This window comes from Hordeum vulgare, chromosome 4H, assembly GCF_904849725.1.
Source record: "Hordeum vulgare subsp. vulgare chromosome 4H, MorexV3_pseudomolecules_assembly, whole genome shotgun sequence".
Taxonomy (NCBI): Eukaryota; Viridiplantae; Streptophyta; class Magnoliopsida; order Poales; family Poaceae; genus Hordeum; species Hordeum vulgare.
In genome coordinates this window covers 258,609,635-258,634,171 of record NC_058521.1, presented here as the reverse complement: position 1 = coordinate 258,634,171, position 24,537 = coordinate 258,609,635, and positions in this window count along the sequence as shown.

Genomic DNA, 24,537 nt, shown 5'->3' with positions numbered 1-24,537 from the left:
ATTTAAACCGCTTCTCTTTGGGAAGATCAACATGAGAAGCAAAAGATTCACATAGAGAAGCTACTATCTCAGAGTCAAGTCCATACTTAGCGCTAAAATCTCTAGAAGTGTTTGTTTCAACAAAAGATTTAACGCAATCAAACTGGAAATTCATACCTGACTCCTTAGCTTCTTCCAGCTCCCAATCTTCAGAGTTACGTTTGATTCTTTCCAATAAATTCCACTTGTGGTCAATATCCTTCTTCGCAAAAGAACCGGTAAAAGAAGTGTCAAGCATGGTACGATCTTCATGAGAAAGCTGAGCATAAAAGTTTTGAGTGATAATTTCTCTCGAGAGCTCATGATTGGGACATGAATATAACATTGATTTAAGACTCCCCCAAGCTTGAGCTATGCTTTCCCTGTCACGAGGCCAAAAGTTATAAATATAATTCCGATCATGATGTAATAAATGCATAGGATAGAACTTTTGATGAAATTCCAATTTCAACCGATTGTAGTCCCATGATCCAGTATCATCACATAGCCTATATCATGTCAACGCCTTATACTTCGAAGATAAAGGAAAGACTTTCTTCTTTACCTCATCCTCGGGCAAACCTGCAAGCTTAAATAAACCACAAACTTCATCTACATAGATCAGATGCAAGTCTGGATGTGAAGATCCATCTCCTGTAAAAGGATTAGCCAGCAGTTTCCCAAGCATACCCGAAGGAATTTCATCAAATATATTTTCAGTAGGTACCTCAGGTTGAGTAACAACTCCTCGTTCTTCCGTTCGTGGTGAAGATACACTAAACAAATTTCTCAAAGGAACGGTTTCCATAGTGACAAGTGACAATAAATTGCAGCACAGTATATAAATGTTTCCTTACCAAATTCCACTTACCAAAGGGGCTTCACTCCCCGGAAACGGCGCCAGAAAAGAGTCTTGATGACCCACAAGTATAGGGGATCAATCATAGTGCTTTCGATAAGTAAGAGTGTCGAACCCAACGAGGAGCGGTAGGCTCTGATAAACCGTTTTCAGCAAGGTAATAACTGCAAGCACTGAAAGTAGTGGTAACAAGTGATAGCAATGGTGCAGCAAGTGGCCCAATCCCTTTTGTAGCAAGGGCAATCCTGAACAAAGTCTTATAGGAGGAAACACGCTCCCGAGGACACACGGGAATTTCTGTCATGCTAGTTTCATCGTGTTCATGTGATTCGTGTTCGTTACTTTGATAGTTTGATATGTGGGTGGACCGGCGCTTGGGTACTGCCCTTACTTGGACAACCATCCCACTTATGATTAACCCCTCTCGCAAGCATCCGCAACTACGAAAGAAGAATTAAGACAACGTCTAACCATAGCATTAAACTAGTGGATCCAAGTCAGCCCCTTACGAAGCAACGCATAGGCCGGGGTTTAAGCTTCTATCACTCTAACAACCCATCATCTACTTACTACTGCCCAATGACTTCGTCTAGGCCCAAATATGGTGAAGTTTTATGTAGTCGACGTTCACATAACACCACTAGAGGAAAAGATAACTCAAGAACAAAAGTAACTACTCACAAAGCATAATCATAATCATGATCACACGTGTAATGAATAGCATCAAGGATCTGAACATAAACTCTTCCACCAAGTAATCCAACTAGCATTAACTACAAAGAATAATCAACACTACTAGCAACCTTACAAGTACCAATCGGAGTCGCGAGACGGAGATTGGTTACAAGTGATGAACTAGGGATTGGAGAGGAGATGGTGCTGATGAAGATGTTGATGGAGCTGACTCCCCTCCGACGAGAGGAGTGTTGGTGATGACGATGGTGACGATTTCCCCATCCGGGAGGGAAGTTTCCCGGCAGGATCGTCCTGCCAGAGCTCTAGATTGGATCTGCTCAAGTTCCGCCTCGTGGAAGCGGCGAAACCACAAAAAAGCTCCTCCTTGATTTTTTTTGGAACGAAACCCTTCATATAGCAAAAGAGGGGGGCTAGTGGGCCGTCAGGAAGCCCACAAGCCCTGTAGCCGCCACCAGGGGGGTTGGCGTCTACCGGGCTTGTGGGGACCTGGTAGCTCCCCTCTGGTACTTCTTTCGCCCAGTATTTTTTATATATTCCCAAAAAATTCCACGTTGATTTTCAGGGCATTTGGAGTTGTGCAGAATAGAGGACTCAGACTTGCTCCTTTTCCAGTCCAGAATTCTAGCTGCCGGTATTCTCCCTCTTCAAATAAACATTGCAAAATAAGAGAGAAAAGGCATAAGTATGGTACCACAAGGTAATATAACGGCCCATAAAGCGATAAATATCAACATGAAAGCATGATGCAAAATGGACGTATCAATTCTCACCAAGGTACATATTGCAATTAGGTTACTCGTTAGTTTTTGTTCTTCCTACAATATATTACATATAGCTGGCGATCTTTAACAAATGAGCAACTGGTTGAATTTTCCTGATTCTTGTGTGTAGGATGTGGAGTCTCACGAGAAAACAAAGACTCCCAAAACCCCCACCAAAGAAGATGCCGACGTCGCCGTTAGTGGTTCCCGTAGTGGGATCCCTAGTTGTAAATGTGGTGTTATCTCAGGCATCACCAAGATTCGGTGTGAAACGATCGTCGCCAACAGCGCCTCAGATTCCTCGTAAGTTTTAATGTATGTATTATGTACATACGTTTAGTTTTAATGTCAATTGTGCGGATATCTGAAATTGGCATAAAATATTTGTTCATCTCATATTTCGTAGGTCTTTCACACAGAAACAAAAAACGGAAACTTAATTCTCAAATCTGGAATGATTTTGATCCTGTGTATGATGGCAATAAACTCAAGGAAGCCAATTGTAAACATTGCAAGAGAATTTTTGTGGTTGCAAAAAAAGCTGGCACTAGTGAATGCATTAGGCATTTGTTAGTTTGTGAGGAAAGGTCTAAGGTCAACGAGTTTCTCGATTCAATTAAATCAGCCATGCCACAACCTAATCCAAACAGTGTAGAAAAATGGAACTATGACCCTGAGAGAGCTCATTGGGACTTGGTGAGGATGATCGTCGTCCATTAATTGCCATTTTCCGTAGTAGAATATGATGGATTTAGGCGATTCGTGCATAGTCTGAATCCCACATTGCTTGTAGAAAGAACCTATCTCTAGACGTTGTTACACGATGGAATTCAACGCATTTGATGATCAAAACAACCCTTGAGTATAGGAGAGCATTCTCAGCTATGAAGTCGCATGACACAACATTTACGTGTCTACCTAGAAATGTTGAATGGGAAACTGCAGAATCTGTCTGCAACTTCTTAGAGGTTTTCCTCGACGCGACTATGGTGGTGCCCGGTACATTATATCCAACAGCTCATTTGTATTTCCATGAACTTTGGAAAATTCATCTAACATTGCAAAGAGCGGCCAAACATAAGGATATTGTCATCAAATCTATGGCTTAAGCAATGCAAAATAAGTTCCTAAAGTATTGGAAGCTGTCATACTTGACCATTTGTCTTCAAATCATACTCGACCCAAGGTAACTTTTTTTACTTATTTATTTGAATGAACTACACAATATCAACCTATCGGGGTTTCATATGCTGAAATTTTAGAACTGGCAACGGTTTGCATTGTTGAATGGCTGATGATGAATCTTGGCTGATGATGCACTCTCTCGTGCTTGTCCTTTCATTCATGCTAAGTTATACAATATTTTTTTAGCAGCCTTAAGAAATGCCATTGTTCTGCTCAGGTACATGAATGAGAAGGAACTTGCAAAGCTGATGATGCGTTGAGTGCTCACACAGAAGCTGATGATGCGTTGAGTGCTCACACAGAAGATGGACTTGGAAGGATTTCGAATTGACATCGAGCTGATGTTTCTCTCCACCCATGTTTTTGGTGTCTTGCTGTGCAAAGTTACATTGTATTGGTTGTGGTTAAAATTCTCTTGCAATGTTTACAATTGGCTTCCTTGAGTTTGTTGCCATCATACACATGATTAAAATCATTCCAGATTTCAGATTAAAGTTTCCGATTTTTGTTTCTGTGTGAAAGACCTACGAAATTTGAGATGAACAAATATTTTATGCCAAGTTCAGATATGCGCACAATTGACATTAAAACTAAACGTATGTACATAATATGGACATTAAAACTTACGAGGAATCTGAGGCGCTGTTGGCGATGATCTTTTCACACCGAATCTTGGTGATGTTTGAGATAACATGACATTTACCCTGGGGATCCCACTACGGGCACCACGAACGGCGACCTCGGCATCTTCTTTGGTGGGGGTTTCGGGAGTCTTTGTTTTTCTCGTGAGACTCCACATCCTACACACAAGAATCAGGATAATTCAACCAGTTGCTCATTTGTTAATGATCGCCAGCTATATGTAATATATTGTAGGAAGAACAAAAACTAATGAGTACCCTAATTGCAACATGTACCTTGGTGAGAATCTTGGGTCTCTGGATAAAGGGAGCAAAGTGCTGTAGCTGCAACAACTTCTTCAATTAACGCATGCCCTTGGTGAGAAACAATAGCTTCAGTGCGTAAGGGAGGCGGTGGAGGGACAACATCTCCATCAAGGATTTCCATAGGGCAGTTCCGATGCGGAGATGGAGGCGGGGCGACCATTGACCCCGAGCACCAAGCCCTAAGGATGAAGGGTAAACTATATTAGCATTATAGTTATATGCGGTGCCTTTCAGTTAAATGAGCATTATTTCAGGGCATATCAAATAATCGATCAATTATATGAGCATTATAATCTCCAATATACTCTCCCTGACTAGTGTAAGCTTATTGCAAGCTTCTGATGATTGTATTATGGCCCTGTATGACCCTTTGGCTAGTAGAAATATATTCTGTTGAGCATTAAATTACTGACCTAGAATCACCAAACGCACGGCCGTGTGTTTTTTTCCTGGTACTACGTACTTATAATTGCACCTCTTTCTAGGTGTTTGAATCAAGCTTACATGTTAATTCAATTGTAGTTTCTGTGTAACGTGATTTGGGACTGGATCTATCTCTCCCAACTTGCAATTGTTGATGCCTTGCTGCAGATTCGTTCAACTTTTGCTGAGAGACACACATTGCAACTTTTGCCTAGTTGCAATGATTTGACTTTGTCTCGAAAGCTACCGTCTATATTAGCCAAAAAGGAGAGGAAGAAAAACACGCCATTGTCACTGCGCTGCAACCCGACGTTATTGACTGTTACTATAATGATCAGGTTAATGCTAGTGAATCAGACGTCATGTGTATCGAATAGGTGCAAAAAACAAAGAACATGTGTATACAGTTACTGTCTATCAAAGCTAGACAAATATTGTTGGACGCATTACCAATCATCACAGCAAGGGGGTTAGTAATACTTCCATGAGAAGAAAATGAACAAATAAATAACAATCATGAAGGGAAACTATTGCAGCATGGCAATCTGAAATAGTGAACCGGAATAAACAAACATCCAATCCTATTTCTGCAAAGTACACAGTAGTAGTACTAACCGTTGGGATCTGCACAGACAACGCCGGAAAATGCCGCCGCTGGAGAGCAAACATGAAGCAAAGACACGGGGTCAGTTTCTGGATCAAAGCACGTCGGAGAAAATAAAACAGAAACTGAATCTGAAAGTTTAGTCGCGCTGATGAACACGGTCAGTACCGTTATGTAGTTCTTCTCCGGCTGGAAGTGGAAGCCGGTGCGTTGTCGCTGCAGCATGGCGTTGCTCCACGGGAAGCCTCCGTTGGTGGAGTACGCCCCCAACGTCTTCTCCGGCAGGGTGTGGTCCGGAGTAGCTTGTTCGGAGGAGGCAACCACGTTCGAGCAGCTGCGGGAGCGCGATGTCGCACGCGCGAGGGAGCGGTGAGCCGGCCAATCGCAGGTGGTGAACGCGGGCCCCGGCAGTCCTCCTTCCCTAGGAGGAGGCAGAGAGGAGCAGGGCATGGAGGGTGTCAACGGCGGCCGACGGGACGTGGGCGAAGATGATGGTGCCGTGGGAATTTCCTCCATCGAGAGAAGAGGAGGATTAGGTTTGCGGGACATGCGGCTCCCGCTGGACAAAGCGGTGTGGCCATTTAAGCTCGCTACAGACGACGCAATCAGCCCGGTGGCATTTTGCGGGCCTGTTATGCGGTGCAGCTTGGCAGCCCAGCGGGATATCCCACCCCGCTTGCAACCTTATTCAATAGGCAACAATCCATATATATTAAGACTAGGACTACTCCACAACGTTCTCGACCTGCTTGAATAATATTTGGATCTTGCCATCTGATAGCAGCGCTCTTCAACCCATCCACTACAAGCTGGCAAAATTCATAGTTGCCATGTCCTCAAAAACAATACCATCTACCATTGCCGCCCCTCCCTACACACATAGTAGGCCTGGGGCATATCATCTTAAATAAAAAGGTAGCAAAGAAAACCTTTATAGTGATGCCGTTTGCAACAACCCGAGACCGATTTCTTCATAGAATTGTTATTGTATTGTTTGATTTATTTTATTTCATTTTTCATTGCATTATGTCATCATGGCATTAAGTTTTTGCAACTCAAACAAAAACTCAAATAAAGAAATTGCATAGATCTTTGATATATTTAAATCGAGGGAATTCATATGGTGATTTCTCTTTATAACATATACAACTTATCCTCCCAATATTCTTGGGAGCCAAAATAAATATTATATTAATTTGGATTCACTCATAAACACACTTGCATTTAACTCCAGTGCATTTTATGCTTCGAGTTTGGCCTGCAAACTTTGCCACCATATCTTTTAGCATTTATCTAAGCCACTCACAAATTCTCATTATTATTGGGCACTCCTAATCCCCACCTCCAGTTCAAACCAATTTGAATGAAATTCAACTGAGTTTGAATTTAGATCTTGCAATCATGCCCGCTTCAATTTTCTTGGATCAAGCACATATTTTTTAGTCCAGGGAAGTCAACGCCCATACCAGAGTTCTTTCTCTAACCCTTTATTTTCTCTCTTTTCTTTTCTTTGCTCTTTTCTGTAAATATGAAAAAAAAAGAAGATAAGAGAAAGAAGGCCAACTGCAGGCCCAACTCACTACCAAACACGCCGCGAGCCCAATTTGCCTAGTCGTCGCCCCACCTAAGCTAACCCTAGCTCCGAACGGCACTCACCTGCACTCAATCCCACGCGAACCCAGCCACGCGCTCGATCCCCATCTCTCCCCCTCACCTTGCTCGTGTGCCGCCACACGCACACACACACACATGGGCACATCGCCAACGCCCTTCCCCAATCGCCTCCTCACACACCACCAAGGGTGGAGTCCCTCGCGCCCGCCCTCGCTGTGGCAAAGCACGCTGGCCAGCCGTGCTACCCGAGTAGCAAAGTTTTGGACTTTGGCCAAGATTTCCTTATTCAGACTCATTTTACCTTATTCAATTAAAAGGCTGCATGCATCACTCGATGCAGAGGCCGGGGCGATGCCTCCTTTTCTAAAGAAAGTCTCAATGAATTGTCGGATCACAAGAACGTTGGCACCATTTTCGTTATCACGCCATGTCATCATTTTTTTCCTTCATGGCGATGATGCTCCATATCATATTATATCACAATATGTTCCTTAAATTTCATTGAATTTGTTCATGTCACCCTCATGCATGTTAAAAAATTAAAAAGTTGTTAAAATTGCCTAATGCCATGCTAAGACGGTTTATTTCATAACTTAATAACCGTAGCTCTAAATGAAATGAATATATGTAAATTGGTTAGAAAAGCATGTAGAATTAGTTGGTACATTTTTCCCTGTTTAATAAAAATAAAATATGGTTTAGACAGATCTGAACCAATTTTGAAAATTACATAAGGGATCATTTCGGAATTGCTATATGTTGTTTTCGGCCTCATTTAAAATGCCTACATATTGTAGTTTATTCATGATTTACCTCATGCCATGGTTAATAATATTCAAACTTGTCGCATAAATAAACGAGACTAAACAAAATGATTTAAATGCAGAGTTCCTTCAATGTGCAACTCGTTGCATATTGAATGTCACTTAATGTGTAGTATTGAATATTGCACCTTGTCATGCCTTGCATATTTAAATGGACATGCATCATACTTGTTTGCGCATCATATCATTATTATGTTGTGGTGTTTATCGTGTCATTTGTTCGTTTCTGGAATTTCTTCTCCTTGCTAGAGTTACGAAACCGTTTCAAGTGTGAGGCTTTGTTCGACTATGCCTGTTCGTCTACTTCACAAACTCGATTATCTTCCAAGTGGGATTCCACGCAAGGTGACTATTACCTTGCAAATCACTACTATCATTCCTATACTAGTTTTTTCATTGCTATCACTCTGTCCCGCTGCCTATCACTTTTTGTCAATCCTCCCAAAATTTCAAGTTAATCCTCTAACCATTCACCATCCCAGCAAACCGTTGTTTGGCTATGTTACCGCTTGCACATCCCCTCTTATAGAGTTGCTAGTTGCAGGTGCAGTTTGTTCCATGTTGGGACATGGTTATCATGAGATATCATACAACCTTCATTATTTAATTAATGCATCTATACACTTGGTAAAGGGTGGGAGGCTCGGCCTTTTGCCTGGTGTTTTGTTCCACTCTTGTCGCCATAGTTTCGATTATACCGGTGCTTTGTCCCTTGACGAGCACTTCTAACACATGTAGGGTATTATGGGATCTCCTAATCATTTGTTTTAGGATAAAACTCTTCCAGCATGGCCCAATATTAGTACCACATTTTCCTAATAAAAATTAAAACTTGCATAGGGAATAATCAATCCGTGGATAATTAATCGACAACCCATGCCAGTGCTCCTCATGAGTGTTGGTCCAAAATAGAGCATTGTGTGGGGCCACCTTGGTACAACTCGAGGGCTGGCTTTAACTACATGCGTCGCTTATCTGTCGCATCCTGAGAACGAGATATGTGGCTCCTATCAAGATCGTCGACACGTCGGGAGGTTTTATTGGTTTAGTTTTACCTTTGACGAATGGTTTGTCCATCGGTTTTCCTTATCGTAAACATCATGTTATCATGGTGTGAGGTTTTCCCATCGGATGCATGTGGAATTTATGATGGACAACTTGGAGCACCCCTCCAGGGCTAAATTTGTCGGAAACTTGTGCCCATAGTTATGTGGCGACTTGGAAATTTATAATATGCGGTTGTAGAGAACTTCACAGTAAATCTAATTAAAATACACCAATTGTGCACATAACCGTGACCATCTCGTCTTGTGAGGTTTGAACTAAGAAGAGAAAATGTGGGTTATTATCAAATCGTAAGTAGATCTTCAAGATCCTTCTTGATCATTACTAGTTCACGCCGTTTATGCTACATGTTGGAAATATGCCCTAGAGGCAATAATAAAATGATTATTATCATATTTCCTTGTTCATGATAATCGTCTATTGTTCATGCTATAATTGTATTAACAGGAAACAGTAATACATGTGTGAATAAATAGATCTGTGTCCCTAGCAAGCCTCTAGTTGGCTAGCTCGTTAGTAAATAGATGATCATGGTTTCCTGGTCATGGGCATTAGATGTCATTGAAAACGGGATCACATCATTGGGAGAATGATGTGATGGACAAGACCCAATCCTAAGCATAGCACTAGATCGTATTGTTCGTATGCTAAAGCTTTTCTAATGTGAAGTATCTTTTCCTTCGACCGTGAGATTGTGCAACTCCCAGATACCATAGGAGTGCTTTGGGTGTATCAAACGTCACAAGTAACTGGGTGACTATAAAGGTGCACTATGGGTACCTCCAAAAGTGTATGTTGGGTTGGTACGAATCAAGATCGAGATTTGTCACTCCGTGTGACGGAGAGGTATCTCTGGGCCCACTCGGTAGAACATCATCATGAGCTCAATGTGACTAAGGATTTAGTCACACGATGAAGTGCTACGGAACGAGTAAAGAGACTTACCAGTAATGAGGTTGAACAAGGTATAGGTATACCGACGATCGAATCTCGGGCAAGTTCTATACCGACAAACAAAGGGAATTGTATACGGGATTGATTGAATCCTTGACATCGTGGTTCATCCGATGAGATCATCATGGAGGAAGTGGGAGCCACCATGGGTATCCAGACCCCGCTGTTGGTTATTGGTCGGAGAGGTGTCTCGGTCATGTCTGCCTGTCTCCCGAACCCGTAGGGTCTACACACTTAAGGTTCAATGACGCTAGGGTTATAGGGAATTGTTATACGAGGTTATCAAAAGTTGTTTGGAGTCCCGGATGAGATCCCGGACGTCACGAGGAGATCCGGAATGGTCCGGAGGTAAAGATTGATATATAGGACGGATGGTTTCGGACACCGGAAGTGTTTCGGGCATCATCGGTAACGTACCGGGACCACCGGGACCACCGGAGGTGGCCCCGGGGGTCCACCGGAAGGGGCAACGACCCCGGGAGGCTAGATGGGCCAAGTGCGGGAGGGAACCAGCCCCTAGGTGGGCTGGTGCGCCCCCCACACTTAGCCCAAGGCGCAGGAGGTGGAGAGGGGGGGGAACCCTAGGCGCTGGTGGGCCTAAGGCCCACCTAGGGGTGCGCCACCCCTCCCCCTTGCCCTGGCCGCCGCACCTCCCATTTGGGGGCGGGCTGCCGCACCACCTAGGGTGGGAACCCTAGGGGTGGCACCCCCGCCTCTCATCCTATATATAGTGGGCACTTTTGGGCTTTTGGAGACACAGTTTTCCCTCTCCCTCGGCGTAGCCGTGCTCTTCTTTCTCCTCCTCTCTACCGGTGCTTGGAGAAGCCCTGCCGGGAGACCTCGTCTTTCCATCGACACCACGCCGTCGTGCTGCTGGAGATCTTCCCCAACCTCTCCCTCCTCCTTGCTGGATCAAGGTGCGGGAGACATCACCGGGCTGCACGTGTGTTGAACGCGGAGGTGTCGTAGTTCGGCACTAGATCGGAATCACACCGCGATCTGAATCGCCGCGAGTATGACTCCATCAACCGCGTTCTAGTAACGCTTCCGCTTAGCGATCTTCAAAGGTATGAAGACGCACTCATCCCTCTCTCGTTGCTGGTCTCTCCATAGGAAGATCTGAATACGCGTAGGAATTTCTTTAAATTTATGCTACGTTACTCAACACTAGATCACTCTTCTTATTCTTGTACCCGTAAGTTAGCCAGATGAAAATGCTTAGTGCTTGTTGCAGCCTCACCACTTAACCATTCCTCACCCATTAAGCTTTGCTAGTCTTGATACCCATGGTAATGAGATTGTTGAGTCCCTTTAAAGGCTCACAGATTACTACAACACGAGGTGTAGGTACATGTAAAAAGATACTTTGACGTGAGAGCGATGCTTGTTCCATTTGAACGTCTTCTTCTTCTTCGATGATCACAGGATAGGTTCCACGTCGGAGCCTAGGGATTAGCAGGGTGGAGGTCATCTTCTTTCGTTTATTTTTATCTGTAGTCGGATCTTGCTCTTCTGTATGATGATTGCTATGTATTGATGTATTGAGATATTCATGGTGTAGCTTGTGGAGAGTGTAAGCCTATATCGTGTACTCTCTTCTCTTTAGTACATGTTTTTATGATTATATCCACCTTGTTAAAGGGTCTTTGATATGCCCTAGTATCCCTGTTGACACTTCCAAGTCTCCGTGAGGATAGGACCACATATTGGGCGTTACACCGTCATTTTCCTCATCAACAACAAGATGCTTCAAGATATTCCTTAGATCTTTTGTGTCAACCACAACAACCTTGCTGAAACACAATTCCGCCTTAAATCTAGCCATTTGCTCGTCATGACAACTATCAGCTAGCCTAGGAGTTGTGTCGTCACCCATGGGTAGCCCAAAAACCTGATGTACATCTTCTCCACTAACTACAATCTCTTTATTTGGACCGCAATCAGTATGCATCGTCGTCCTCTCAATTTTCTAAATCAAGCACCACATGATAATACGCGACACATTACCCTTAAAACCCCAGTCTGGAAGCATAATTGCTCCCTAAGGTGGTTTTGGTAATTAATCACAACATATGCATCATTGGACTAATGAGATTTTCCAAGTATATTTCACAAAAGTTCAAAAGATGCTTTGGCTATAGGATTGAGTAGAGATGGCCCTTGATGAAGGTAGGAATAAAATTGGCTAAAGCTTCAAGCAAGAACACTCTTCATTTTACACTTTGTGAGAAATCACATTTGAGTTCATAGGAAAGCCAATACTATTAAAAGGGGATGGGGTGTTATGATGAATTGGTTTCTCAAGTGCTTAGAGTGAGCCACCAAAAATACTCAGCCACTCTTTCACAAAATACATCTGTCTCAAGCCAAATATCCAAAATCGATGCCACAACAATTTCTACTCGGCCCTACCGATTTCAGACTTCGACAGATCCTAGCCAAACCCTACCACTTCGGTGCAACCGAAACTGCATCAGGGCTACCAAGTTCATGTGACCAACCTTCTTTGCCTCGGTACACAAAATCGGAATTTCTGAGTTTTAGTATCGGTGTCACCAAGTTGTGTCATCTGACTGTTAGTCACGTTTTCGGTGCCACCGAGTTGTGTATATCGGTTCCACCGAGATTGAAAGTTACTACCTTTGAGCAAGTCGGTACCATCGAGTTTGTAACTTTGCTGTCACCGAGTTGGTCAATCACGGTGTAACTGTTGGATTTTGTGCGATTGCTATATATACCGCTGCACCTACCTCTCATTAGGAGAGGAAGTACTCAGAACACACACTTCATTGCCAGATTCATTTTTCTGAGAGAGAGCCACCTACTCATGTGTTGAGATCAAGAAATTCCGTTCCAACCATTTGAACCTAGATTTCTAGTCTCCCCAATTTGCTTTCCACAAGATCAATCTCTTCTACCCTTGCCAAATTTGAGAGGCAGTGATTGAGTGTTGAGGAGACTATCTTTAGAAGCACAAGGGCACGGAGTTCATTGTTCTACCACATTTATTACCTTTTGGAGGGTGGTGCCTCCTAGATTGGTTAGGTTTCGCTTGGGATCCTCCTACTTTGTGTTGTGGAGTTGAACCAAGATGTTTGTAAGGGCAAGGATATCGTCCACTTCGTGAAGATCTACCATGAGTGAGGTTTGTCCTGTGTGGACGGAAGCCGTGGTGGAATAGACAAGGCCTCTTCTTTTTGGACCCCTTGTGGATGCATCGCCTCGTGGAGTCTCGCATCCGTTACCCTCCGTGGGTTGAAGTCTCCACTAAGATAGACGTACGATGGCGAAACCTATCGGAACCATGCCAAAAAACATCGTGTCAACCTCACGCGTTTGATGTCCCTACCCTTCCTTACTTTACACTTACATGTTTTACTTTCCACTGCTATATACCCTTAGATGTGCATGTGTAGGGTGTAGTTGACTAGTCCTAGTTGCTAAAACTGGCCGACAGTAAAAATTGAGAAAAGGCTAAGTTTTTATCTTGTCAAGTAGTCTAATCACCCCCTGTTAACATACTTTCGATCCTACACAGTCGAATACACAACTGAAACCAGCCTTCCAAACAATATCTTTGTGTCGGGACTCAAGAAGAGAAGCACCCTCAGATACCTGACGTTAAGAACAGCGAACAATTACATTAATCCTCTCGCAAGCGCGGACATTTGACATTGCTGGCTTTACCAGCTTCTTCTTTGGCTCACTCGGAATGACCTTACACTTAGCCTTCCTAGAACCAGCCTATCAAGGACCTCAAGAACATTCATTTTCTGACGAAAAAAGTGCAACAATGTTTATCAGGAACATGACATGTGAGAAAGGCATAGCACACATACATTATTCCCATTAGTGGCGTTGCCATCGACACAAGTACGTACACAATCATATCCAGCAACTAAGCTCTTGAAACGAGCATTCTTACCACCGATTTCAACATTTGGAGGGGCACGGCCAACTATTACTCACAATGCATGGGCTCTCGCGCGCGGATGAAACGGGAATCCTATTGGTTACATAGCTGGCATGATGGGTGCCACGACGTCCTTGCTTGATCTTTGCAATAGTAACCCTACGCCTCCCCGTGCTTGTACATACTTTACGGGCGCTACCTATGGATATGTGTTGTGCTCCAAATGACTTCCAGCTCCTACCTTAGGAACAAGTGCTTCACTGGTCACATTTGTTTTATGTGCATGATCTTTCGGAAGCCTCAACCGCTTCTTATTCTCATTTAATTTTAATTTCTTCAAAATATCTTTCCGCTTACATAATTGCCTTACCTCTTCATCCCTTAACTTCTATGAAACCATATAACCTTGAGTAACAATCTCATCCCCACAACTGATAATGATTTCATATCAACCACACTGGTGTCCGACTGCATGGAATGTGTTGGAAATATGCCCTAAAGGCAATAATAAATTGTTCATTACCATATTTCTTTGTTCATGATAATCGATCATTATCCATACTATAATTGTATTGATTTGAAACTCAGATACATGTGTGGATAGATAGACACCAACGTGCCCCTAGTGAGCCTAGATACGTCTCCGTCGTATCTACTTTTCCTAACACTTTTGCTCTTGTTTTGGACTCTAATTTGCATGATTTGAATGAAACTAACCCAGACTCACTGTGTTTTTAGAAAAACTACCATGTTGTTGTTTTTGTGTAGAAATAAAAGTTCTCGGAATTGGATGAAACTTTGTGGAGATTTTTTATTGAACAAAAGAGAAATACTGGAACCAAGACCCACTGGAGGGGGGCCCAGGCGGCCACTAGGCACCAGGGCGTGCCACCCCCTGGACGCCCTGGTGGGTAGTGGGTCCTTTCGGGCTCCACTGAACCTAACTCCAGCACTATAAATTCCTATTTTTGAACAAAAAAATAGGGGAGGAAGTTTCATCGCGTTTCACGTTACGAAGCAGCCGCCACCGCCTCTTCTTCATCGGGAGGCCAGATCTGGAGTCTATTTGGGGCTTCGGAGAGTGGAATCTTCAGTCTTCGTCATCACCAACCCTCCTTCATCGCCAATTCCATGATGCTCCCCATTGGGAGTGAGTAATTAGTTCATAGGTTCTTTGGCCGGTGAGGAATTATATGAGATTCATCATGTAATCGAGTTAGTTTTGTTAGGGCTTGGTCCCTAGTACCCAATATGTTTGGAGATTAATGTTGCTATGACTTTGCCATGCTTAATGCTTGTCACTGGGCCCGAGTGCCATGATTTTAGATCTGAACCGTTTATGTTTTCACCATTATATCTATGTTCTTGATCCGATCTTGCAAGTTATATGCACCTATTATGTGTTAGGATCCTCATACCCCAAAGTAACGATACCTGGGATTCTTTTTGGTGATTACCGTAGTATGAGCAGTTGATATATTCACTATGAGTTAATGCTTTGTTCCGGTTCTCTATTAAAATGAGTCTTTAATATCCCTTAGTTTCCTTATGGACCCCGCTGCCACGGGATTGTAGGACAAAATATATCTTGCAAGTTCTTTTCCATAAGCATGTATGACTATTTATGGTATACACGCCTACAGTATATGTAACATCCCAATTTTCTTAAATTCGGATGTTAATAGATCATTCATATGCATCTCATATTTTATGCATCATTGTGTTCTTCTGAAAATTTTATCGTTATGTGACTGCGGGCAATTTATCGGAGTGGAGATAATATGACTTCTCCCCTGTGAGTTAAAGTCACCATTTTGGTTTTTTGCAAATTTTTCTAAACTCCGAATTATTTTAGTTGAGTTGTTTTTTGAATCGCGTTGTGTGACCTAGTGCATAAAACTATTTTTAAAAGTTGCATTAGGTGGAACTAGGGTTTCCTATATATATTATATATATATATTAGTTGTATATGTTATTTTGTTGTTCCTAAGTATTCTAGTGCATATATGTATCATAGTACCTACTTTTTTTTCTAGTATTTTGTTAGCTAGGAAAATATATTTTACTGTTTTGTTTTTTTTTCTTTCTTTTTGTTGCTGCTGTCTGTTTGTTTATTCAAAAAAAAAGAAAGAAACCTGCCAGGCCGAGCCAAAGTGTCTCAGCCCAGCCGCCACCCCAGCATGCATCGCATGCAAACCATGCATGCACTCCCCCACGTTCTCTTTTCTCTTTCTCTCCCCACGTCCTAATCTCCTCTCTCTCCCTTATTTCTCTCCTCCCTCTCCTTCCTTAATTCTCTCTTCCTTTCTCTTCCCCACGTCTCTCCCTCTCTTTCCTTTTTTCTTCAAGACCGCAGCTTCCTCCCAGCTTCCTCTCTTCTCCCTTGATTTCCTTCCACCCGGTGCACTCTCCTCCTTCCTTCTTTCTCCTCCCTCTCTTTCCTTCCCTACAGGAACCATGATTTCTTTCTTTTATTCTCCCTCCCCTTCCATAGCTGCCACCTCCCCTAGGCCTATATAAACCCCTCCCAACCGCCACCCCTCCCCAACCCTAGCCGCCGCTACCTCACCCTGCCACCGCCCTATCCGCCGCCACGAGCAGCGGCAGCAGCCCGAAAAGCTGCTGCACCTCGGCCTCGCCAGGAGGAGGAGCCCTCCCCGAGCTCTCTCTCCACCGCCGCCTCTTCCCCGCGGAGGAGGAACCACTCCCCCGCCGCCCGACGTCTCCACCGCCGAAGCTACTCCCTCCTCCCCGCCGGCCAACTCTCCTTCCACGGTGCAACACCCTCCAGCAACAGGTAGCTAACTCCCTCTCTCTCTCTATTGGCATGCAACCCCTCCTAGCCATTAGATCCCATGCAATCCCATGCAATGGCTAGGATTAGAACACTAGTACCCCTTCGGTTTATTCCAGAAAACCATTAGGTTCTTTTAGCCACTTATGCATTAACCGGCGACCTTGTTAGCCTTAGGCCATTTGCTCGAAGTCACGAAACAAACGCCACCGCAGCTTGCCACGTGTTAGTACTAGTAGCAGCAGTTTTCTTCGGTTTTGACTGCAAAAACAGAAAGTTTCAATTTTGTTTTGGCCACAACGTTTTATCCCTACGTCCAATGACATTGATTCTTTTTCCAGTAGCTCACAAATTTCCTGTAGTTTTTAAAAATATATAATTTGTCTATGTTTGAATTGTTTTATATAAGTTATAGCAGATTTAGTTTAAACACTGTTTTGCCTATTCCAGGAGTTTGAAAAATGATATTGAGTTGATTCCTTTTGCTACTGTTTTCTAGTGATAAAATCTTACTGTGGTAGAGTTTTCAGAATTTTTTAAAGTATTTTTACTGGTGTTTTCAACAGAAACAAGTTTCTGTCCTACCGGCGCGCGATAAATTCTTTTGCGTAGTCTTTTGCAAATCATTGCATGTGATGTTATTTTTACTTGTGGCGTGATGGAATTGCTTATGGTGTGCTTTGTGTTTGTATCGGTAGATCATCCGGAGTGCGAAGCGTGTTACTTAGAGACGCTCGAGCAGGACAACTATCATCAAGGCAAGTCATCTTTGATCATGTTATTTTTTACCTATGTTTTCAATGCATAGTAGATCACGTTCTTTGCCCAATTTGCATGATGCCTAGGTACTTGGAAACTTTAATCCTAGTTGTAGTATCATGTGGTAGGAACACCAACACCCCGATACTTGGCCCTGGGACGACAATGTTATATATGCTATGCTCTAGTAGACGGGTTATCGGTTGAGTGTATTCCACGAGTGATGCGAGGTTGACATAATAATCAAGACCGGACTAAGACAAGATTTTCAAGACCTCGGACGCAATGCAACACTGGGTGAAGGACGGTTGATCGGCTCCCTGGAAAACCCAGTGGATGCCCGGGATGCTGGAGAGGCCATGTCATCCCGCGGAAAGCTTCACCCAGGCTCAAAGGGTCGGACGAAGACTTCAAGACTCAAGGCTTACCTGCACAGCCACAAGTCATTATGGGCTCTAGCTTGGTTGGAGAACGCGGCGACTCTGGACAGGCGGTGCTAGCAGATGTAGACGAACGGTAGGAATGGATGGGCACCGACAGGGATTCAGAGGGACCCGTTGAAAGACCATGTTTTGATCATCCGGTCTTCAAACACCCTGAAGTGCGAGGACAAACCCGGAGGCGATCAAATCTTGTGGGGAACGTATGCAAAACTCTGCAGAGTACTCAACCTAATCGATTAGCCGTGTCCACGGTCATGGACAACTTGGGCCGAAGGCATTGAATTTCCCCTGAACTCTCGACACAACTTAATAATGATGTGGGTGTTAACAACTATTCGGGTACGAGAACTGGTTGGCGGAACCATCTCGTTAACAACAAACTATGTAGTAATATTTTGCTTTCGACCCCGTTTTGTTGTAGGATAAAACAGGCTTTATGCAAAAACTTAGCTCCACCGGCCAAATATGCATGTAGAGATAGTTGATTATTATTTTCCTCCCTCTCTTGATGATTTGCCAGCATATTCAATATGCTGACCTACACGGCTGCAACGTATCATGTTGCAGAGTACTTTTCCGACCTGGAGTGAGGCTACGGTTCTACGCTCAGCGACATGCCCTTGGAGTCGGATGGACTAGCCTACCTGATGCTTCCGCTTAGTCTTCGTTAGATAATCTCATGAGTTGGCCTTCAGCCCCTTTATTGTACTCCTTTATTGTAATAAAGTACTCTTTATGAGATTTCGATTAATAAAGCTGTGTGATTGCACTCTTGAATATATACATTATGTACTGTGTGTGTACCAGCATGATGTTGGGATGGTACAAAAACACCAGAGGCTTGACTCGTTGAGTCGGGTCGCTACAGTATATCGATGAACGGGAGCTATTTCTCTGTCGCCCTATGTTATGACTGATACATGATGAATATTATCCAGCAATATCACCGATCTAGTGCCTACGAGTTTTCCACATATTGTTCTTCCTAAGTTAATACTGTTGCTAGTGTTGTTACAACTGCTACAAAAGTGCGGTCATTGTTATCGTTACTGTTGCTATTGTTACCACTGCTATCAAAACTATCATATTATTGTGCTACTAATCATTCCATTGCATATACTGAATCTCCAAGTGTGGTTGAATTTACAACTCAGCTACTAATACCTGCAAATATTCTTTGGGTCCCCTTGTGTCGAATCTATAAATTTGGGTCACTCTACCCTCGAAAGTTATTGCGATTCCATATACTTGTGGGTTATCAAGAACGTTTTCTAGCGCCGTTGTCGGGGAGCATAGATATATTTGTTGAGTTACTTGGGATATCTATTTATTCATCACTATGAAGAATCTGAAAGATACAAGAACCAAGATCGTTCCCTCTAAGACGACGGGAGGTAAGGAACTACCATCTAGCTCTGCACTTGATTCACCTTCTGTTTTGAATAGACCTGCAACAGCACTACTAAATGCTATTAATCCTGATATATTGCAAGTTATTGATGATGCTACCTCTACTATGAATGATGATAATGATGATGCTAGTACCCTGCTTGATGATAATGTGGCACTAGGTGAATTTCTTGATGAACAACTTGCTAGAGCTAAAGAAATTGAGCATGCTGAAACTGATGATATTATCGAAACTGATGAAGTCTTTGGAACTAAAAATATTAAAACACTTTTTATAGATGAGTATCCTAAAATTGAAATGCCTAAAGTACCCAAAGTTTATGTTATGGATGAATAAATAGCTAGAGACTTTCTTAAGAAACTACCATGCAAGTTGAAAGAGAAATACTTAAATGCTAGAATGAAATATGATCCTAAGTTTGCTACTTCACCTATCTTTGTTACCAATAAGGATTATGAATTCTTTGCCGACCCATAGTTGATTACCTTGGTTGAATCTGATCCTTTTCATGGCTATGAAAATGAAACTGTTGTGGCACATCTCACTAAGTTAAATGATATAGCCACTATGTTTTCTCATGCTGAGAAAAATCGCTACTACTATATTCTCAAATTATTTTCGTTCTCATGAAAGGGTGATGCTAGGATTTGGTACAATACTCTTGCTCTCGGTTGTGTCCGTAGTCCCGAGGATATGAATTATTACTTCTCTGACAAATATTTTCCTGCTCATAAGAAACAAGCTGCCTTACATTAAATATTTAACTTTATGCAAATTTAAGAAGGGGGTCTCTCACAAGTTGGGGGAGGCTTCTTCAATTACTTAATGCTTTGCCTAATCATCCTCTTAAGAAGAATGAAATACTTGATATATTTTATAAAGGAAAGAACGATGCTTCTAGGGACCACCTAGATAGTTGTGATGGTTGTGTTTTCACGGAACAAACTATCGAACAAGCTGACGAGTTAGTGACTAATATATTGAAGAATCATGATGAATGGACACTTCCTGAACCACCATTAAAACCCACTCCACAAAAGAGGGGTATCTTATTCCTTAATCCTGAAACTACACAAGAGGCAAAGAAATGTATGAAGGACAAAGGCATTAAAGCTGAAGATGTTAAGAATGTACACCTAATGAAGAAATTCATGGTCTCAACACACGACCAGAGGCGTTGGAGGTAAATTCTATTTTAAAGTTTGATGAAGGCGACATCTGTAACGCCCAAGATGCGATCCTGTGATTATTTGGGCACGAGGGCTTCGGCGGGCATAGAAGCGCATCTCATTGTTTCGCAAGAATGGATATCGTTACAAGTAAATGTACATAAGAGATGAGTATATGGAATTGGCTTACACTCGCCACAAGCTACAACATGAATATCTCAATACAACAATACATTCAAACATCTAGAAGAGCAAGTTCCGACTACTGACGAAAACAAATGATAAAAGAATGGCGTCCATCCTTGCTATCCCAGGCCGTCGCCTCGAACCCATCTTAGATCAATGATGAAGAAGAAGAAACTTCAAATAGAACAATCATCACGCTCACATCAAAGTATCGCTTTACTTGTATGTGTAACTTTTCTTCTAGTAATCGGCGAGCCACATGGACTCAACAATCTCATACCCAAAGGTATCAAGACTGACAAATCTTAATGCGTGAGGTATGGTTAAGTGGTGAGGCTGTAGCAAGCGACTAAGCATTTATTTGAGTGGATAACTTCGAGTACAAGAATAAAAGGGAGATGATCTATGCATAATGGACGTGAGTAATGATCATCAAATAAATGATCCTGAACACCTACTTACATCAAACATAACCCCACCATGTCCTCTTCCCAATATAGAAATCAAGAGAAGAGACAGTCACGATTACACACACAGTTGGCAAGTTTTAATTAAGTTTACTTCAAGTTATCTAGAACTGAATGTTAAACAAAGTTTCCAAGTTTTCCACATAACCGCGGGCACGACTTTCCGAAAGAGTTAACCCTACAAGGGTGCTCCAACTAGTTCATCACAAACTACGAGACGTTGCGCCGGAATGACCTCAACCACGGAAAACCCGTGATCTCCTCGGGTTCCTATTGGAAAACCTCAACCTCGATATAGCCCAAAGTATCCTCATAATCCCTCGCACAAGACGCTCGAGAAAGGTAAAACAAGTCCAGCAAGGCCGCCCGACGTGCCGACAATCCCGATAGGAACCACATATCTCTTTATCAGGGCACACCAAATGAGCACTATGTACGGTGGCCGGATAGAAATCCCCCAAGTTGCACTGGGTGGCCCCGCAAGTGGCTCTGTTTGAGACAACACCATTAGCACTGCCCCCCTATATTATGTTGAATTACTCCTCGGGTAGCGCTAACTCCCTATGAGGCAATTAATTATCAATATTATTATATTGGGCTAATATAGTACAATTGTTGGGCCTTGCCACATGAGTTTTATCCCAAAACGAAGGTAAAGGGGTCCCCATAACAACCCGAAGCATGTTATGAGTGCTCATTTATGGAACATAACACCAGTAGCCAAAACTAAGGCGCCAAAATGGAATTAAACACTAGGATAGAAGGTCCAACCTTCCACCTTTTACCAAGTATATAGGTGCATTAAATTAAATAGCAATTATATCGTGATATGACAAGGAACCCATGTTTTCACATGTAAAGCAACTACACCTCTAACTAGCAACGCTATAAGAAGGCTGAGCAAGCGGTAACATAGCCAAACAGTGGTTGTTGGGTGGTAGAAAGGTTAGAGGGTTTTCATGGCAATGTTGGGAGGCTTATTAAACAGGTGGTAGGCAGAGAGACATAGCGAAGAAACGAGACAACTAGCATGGCAATGATAGTAATGGTATCTAAGGAAATGGTCATCTTGCATGTGACCCCCCTTGGAAGAAGAACGAATCCGTGAAGCAAACGAACCAATGTAGTCAAACGAATCCTCATACTCTGACACGCTTGCGGAACTCTATCAAGAAGAAGCAATCCGAAAACAAGAATGAATACATGATAATGACACGATGCACAATCAAATACGATGCATGTCCATTTACGTATGCATGACATGGTAAAGCACAACAATTTATTACTACACATTAAATGAAGCTCAATATGCAACTCGTTGCAAATTGATGAAACTTCATATTTAATTACTTAGTTCACTCCTGTTTAGGTACACACAATATTAAATGTTGTTAAAGATGGCAAGAGGTGAAGCACAAATAAACTACACTATCTAGATATTTTAAGTGAGGTCAGAAACAACACATAACATTTCCAAAATGACCACACATGTTAATTACAAAATCTGACCAAATCTGAACTAATCACATTTTAGAGTTGTTAAAAGGAAAATAAATGCTACCATGTTATTCTACACATTTTTCAAGCCAATTTACATATGTGGAACATTTCAATCAGAGGTACGGTGAATTAGTTATGAAATAAATCATTTTTAACATGGCCTAATGCAAATTAAATGAAAACAACAAGTTAATTATTTTAAACATGGATGCAACTAGGTTATTGTGTAACTATAGAATATTCTAAACACTTTACATGTTTAATTCATTTTAATCCGATGCACGATTAATTAGCTATGAATTAAATCATTTTAATATGGAATCTACGCAAATTTAATTATACAACACATTTAAATATTTTTATCATGCATGAAAGTGGCATATTATTAATCTACACAAAATTCTGGACATTCTACATATCTAATTTATTTTAATCCGATGCAGAGATAATTATTTATGATCATTTTAAAATCATGACATATTCTCTAATTAGCAAATATCCCCGAGAATTAGTGAAAATCACAAATGCTAAAAAAACATGCATGGACGAATGTGAGAGCTAACGGGCCAAAGGGATGGGTAGCTATGGAGTGCACGAGCGGGAGATAAGGCATCAGGCGCTCACCACATGGCCTCGGGTCGGATCTGGAGGAGCGGCTCGACTAGGCCTTGGCCCGCATGCAGGGAAGGCTGGCTGGAGCTGGGCTGGCAACTGCGGCCCAGGGCGCTGGCTGGCGTCGTCCTCCTCCCGATCCTTCCCAAGCGAGGCAGGGGGAGGCCATGGTGAAGTTGGCCGGCGCGGAGGCGCAGGGCGCCACGGCGGGGCTGGGTGGCGGCGGATCCGGTGAGGACGCCCTCAGATCCGGCCAGCTTCGGTAGGGCTAGGGCTCCGGTGGTCGGTGGCCTCACCTGCAAGGCACGGGTGCCATGGAGTTAGAGAGAGAAGCAAGGAGAGGGAGACAAGAGGAGAGGCGCGTGGCGAGGCTCTAGCGTGGGGCGGCGAGGTTGCTCCAATTGTGCGAGCGTGCAGTGTGCGGGGCGGCACTGACGGAAGGAATGGCAGCTCCCGGCGGCTGCTGGTGCTCTCGATCGGGAGGTCCTCTCCCGTTCTAGGGCGCTCGAGGCTGGCTGTGCGGTTCGAGCCCGGCAGGGTCACGGATGGGCTTCCGCCGGCCCCGTGGAGGAGGTGGATGTGGGAGGCAGTGGCGGCTGGTGGGTGGAGCGGTGCGGATCCCGAGGGGAATTAGAGTTGGGGTCCAAATTAGGCAAGTTTGGGGTTTATTTATAGCAAAATGGAGCTAGTATTAGGGGAATTAGCCTGTTTCACACCATAAGATTTTGATCGGACGGTCCGAAAGCGGAGGGGGCTAGCTGGGCCATGGTGGGTTGTGTAGAGTGGCTTGATACATCCATTTTGCATCATGATTTCTTGTACCTTTTTTACTTTGTTCTTGTGCATTATTCCAAATTGTTACGAAATTCTAATGTCTTTTTCTCTCTGAATATGCAATGAACATCACAATGAGGGAAATATCTGGCAATTTGGATTCTGGACCAAAAAACGGAAGAATAGGCATAGAAATCACCGGACTCCAAATGACCGGAAATTTCACGGAGAATATTTTTGGAATATTTAAGAATTTCTGGAACAAAATACATCAGAGGAGTGCTGTCAGCTGGGCAAGAGCCAACAGGGCGCGGCCCAGCCCCTCGCCGCGCCCTGATGGCTTGTGGGCCCCCTCCTGGCCCTCCGACGTCCATCTGCACCTATATGGTGTGTTTTACCCTAGAAAAAATTAGGAGAATACTTTCAGGACAAAGTGCCGCCGTTTGAAGGCGGAAACCTGGGCAGAGGCCCTTTTTCTCTCCGGCAGTGCGATTGTGCCAGGGAAATTTCCCACTTTGAGGGGGAGATCCAAGCCATCGTCATCACCAATGCTTCCTCC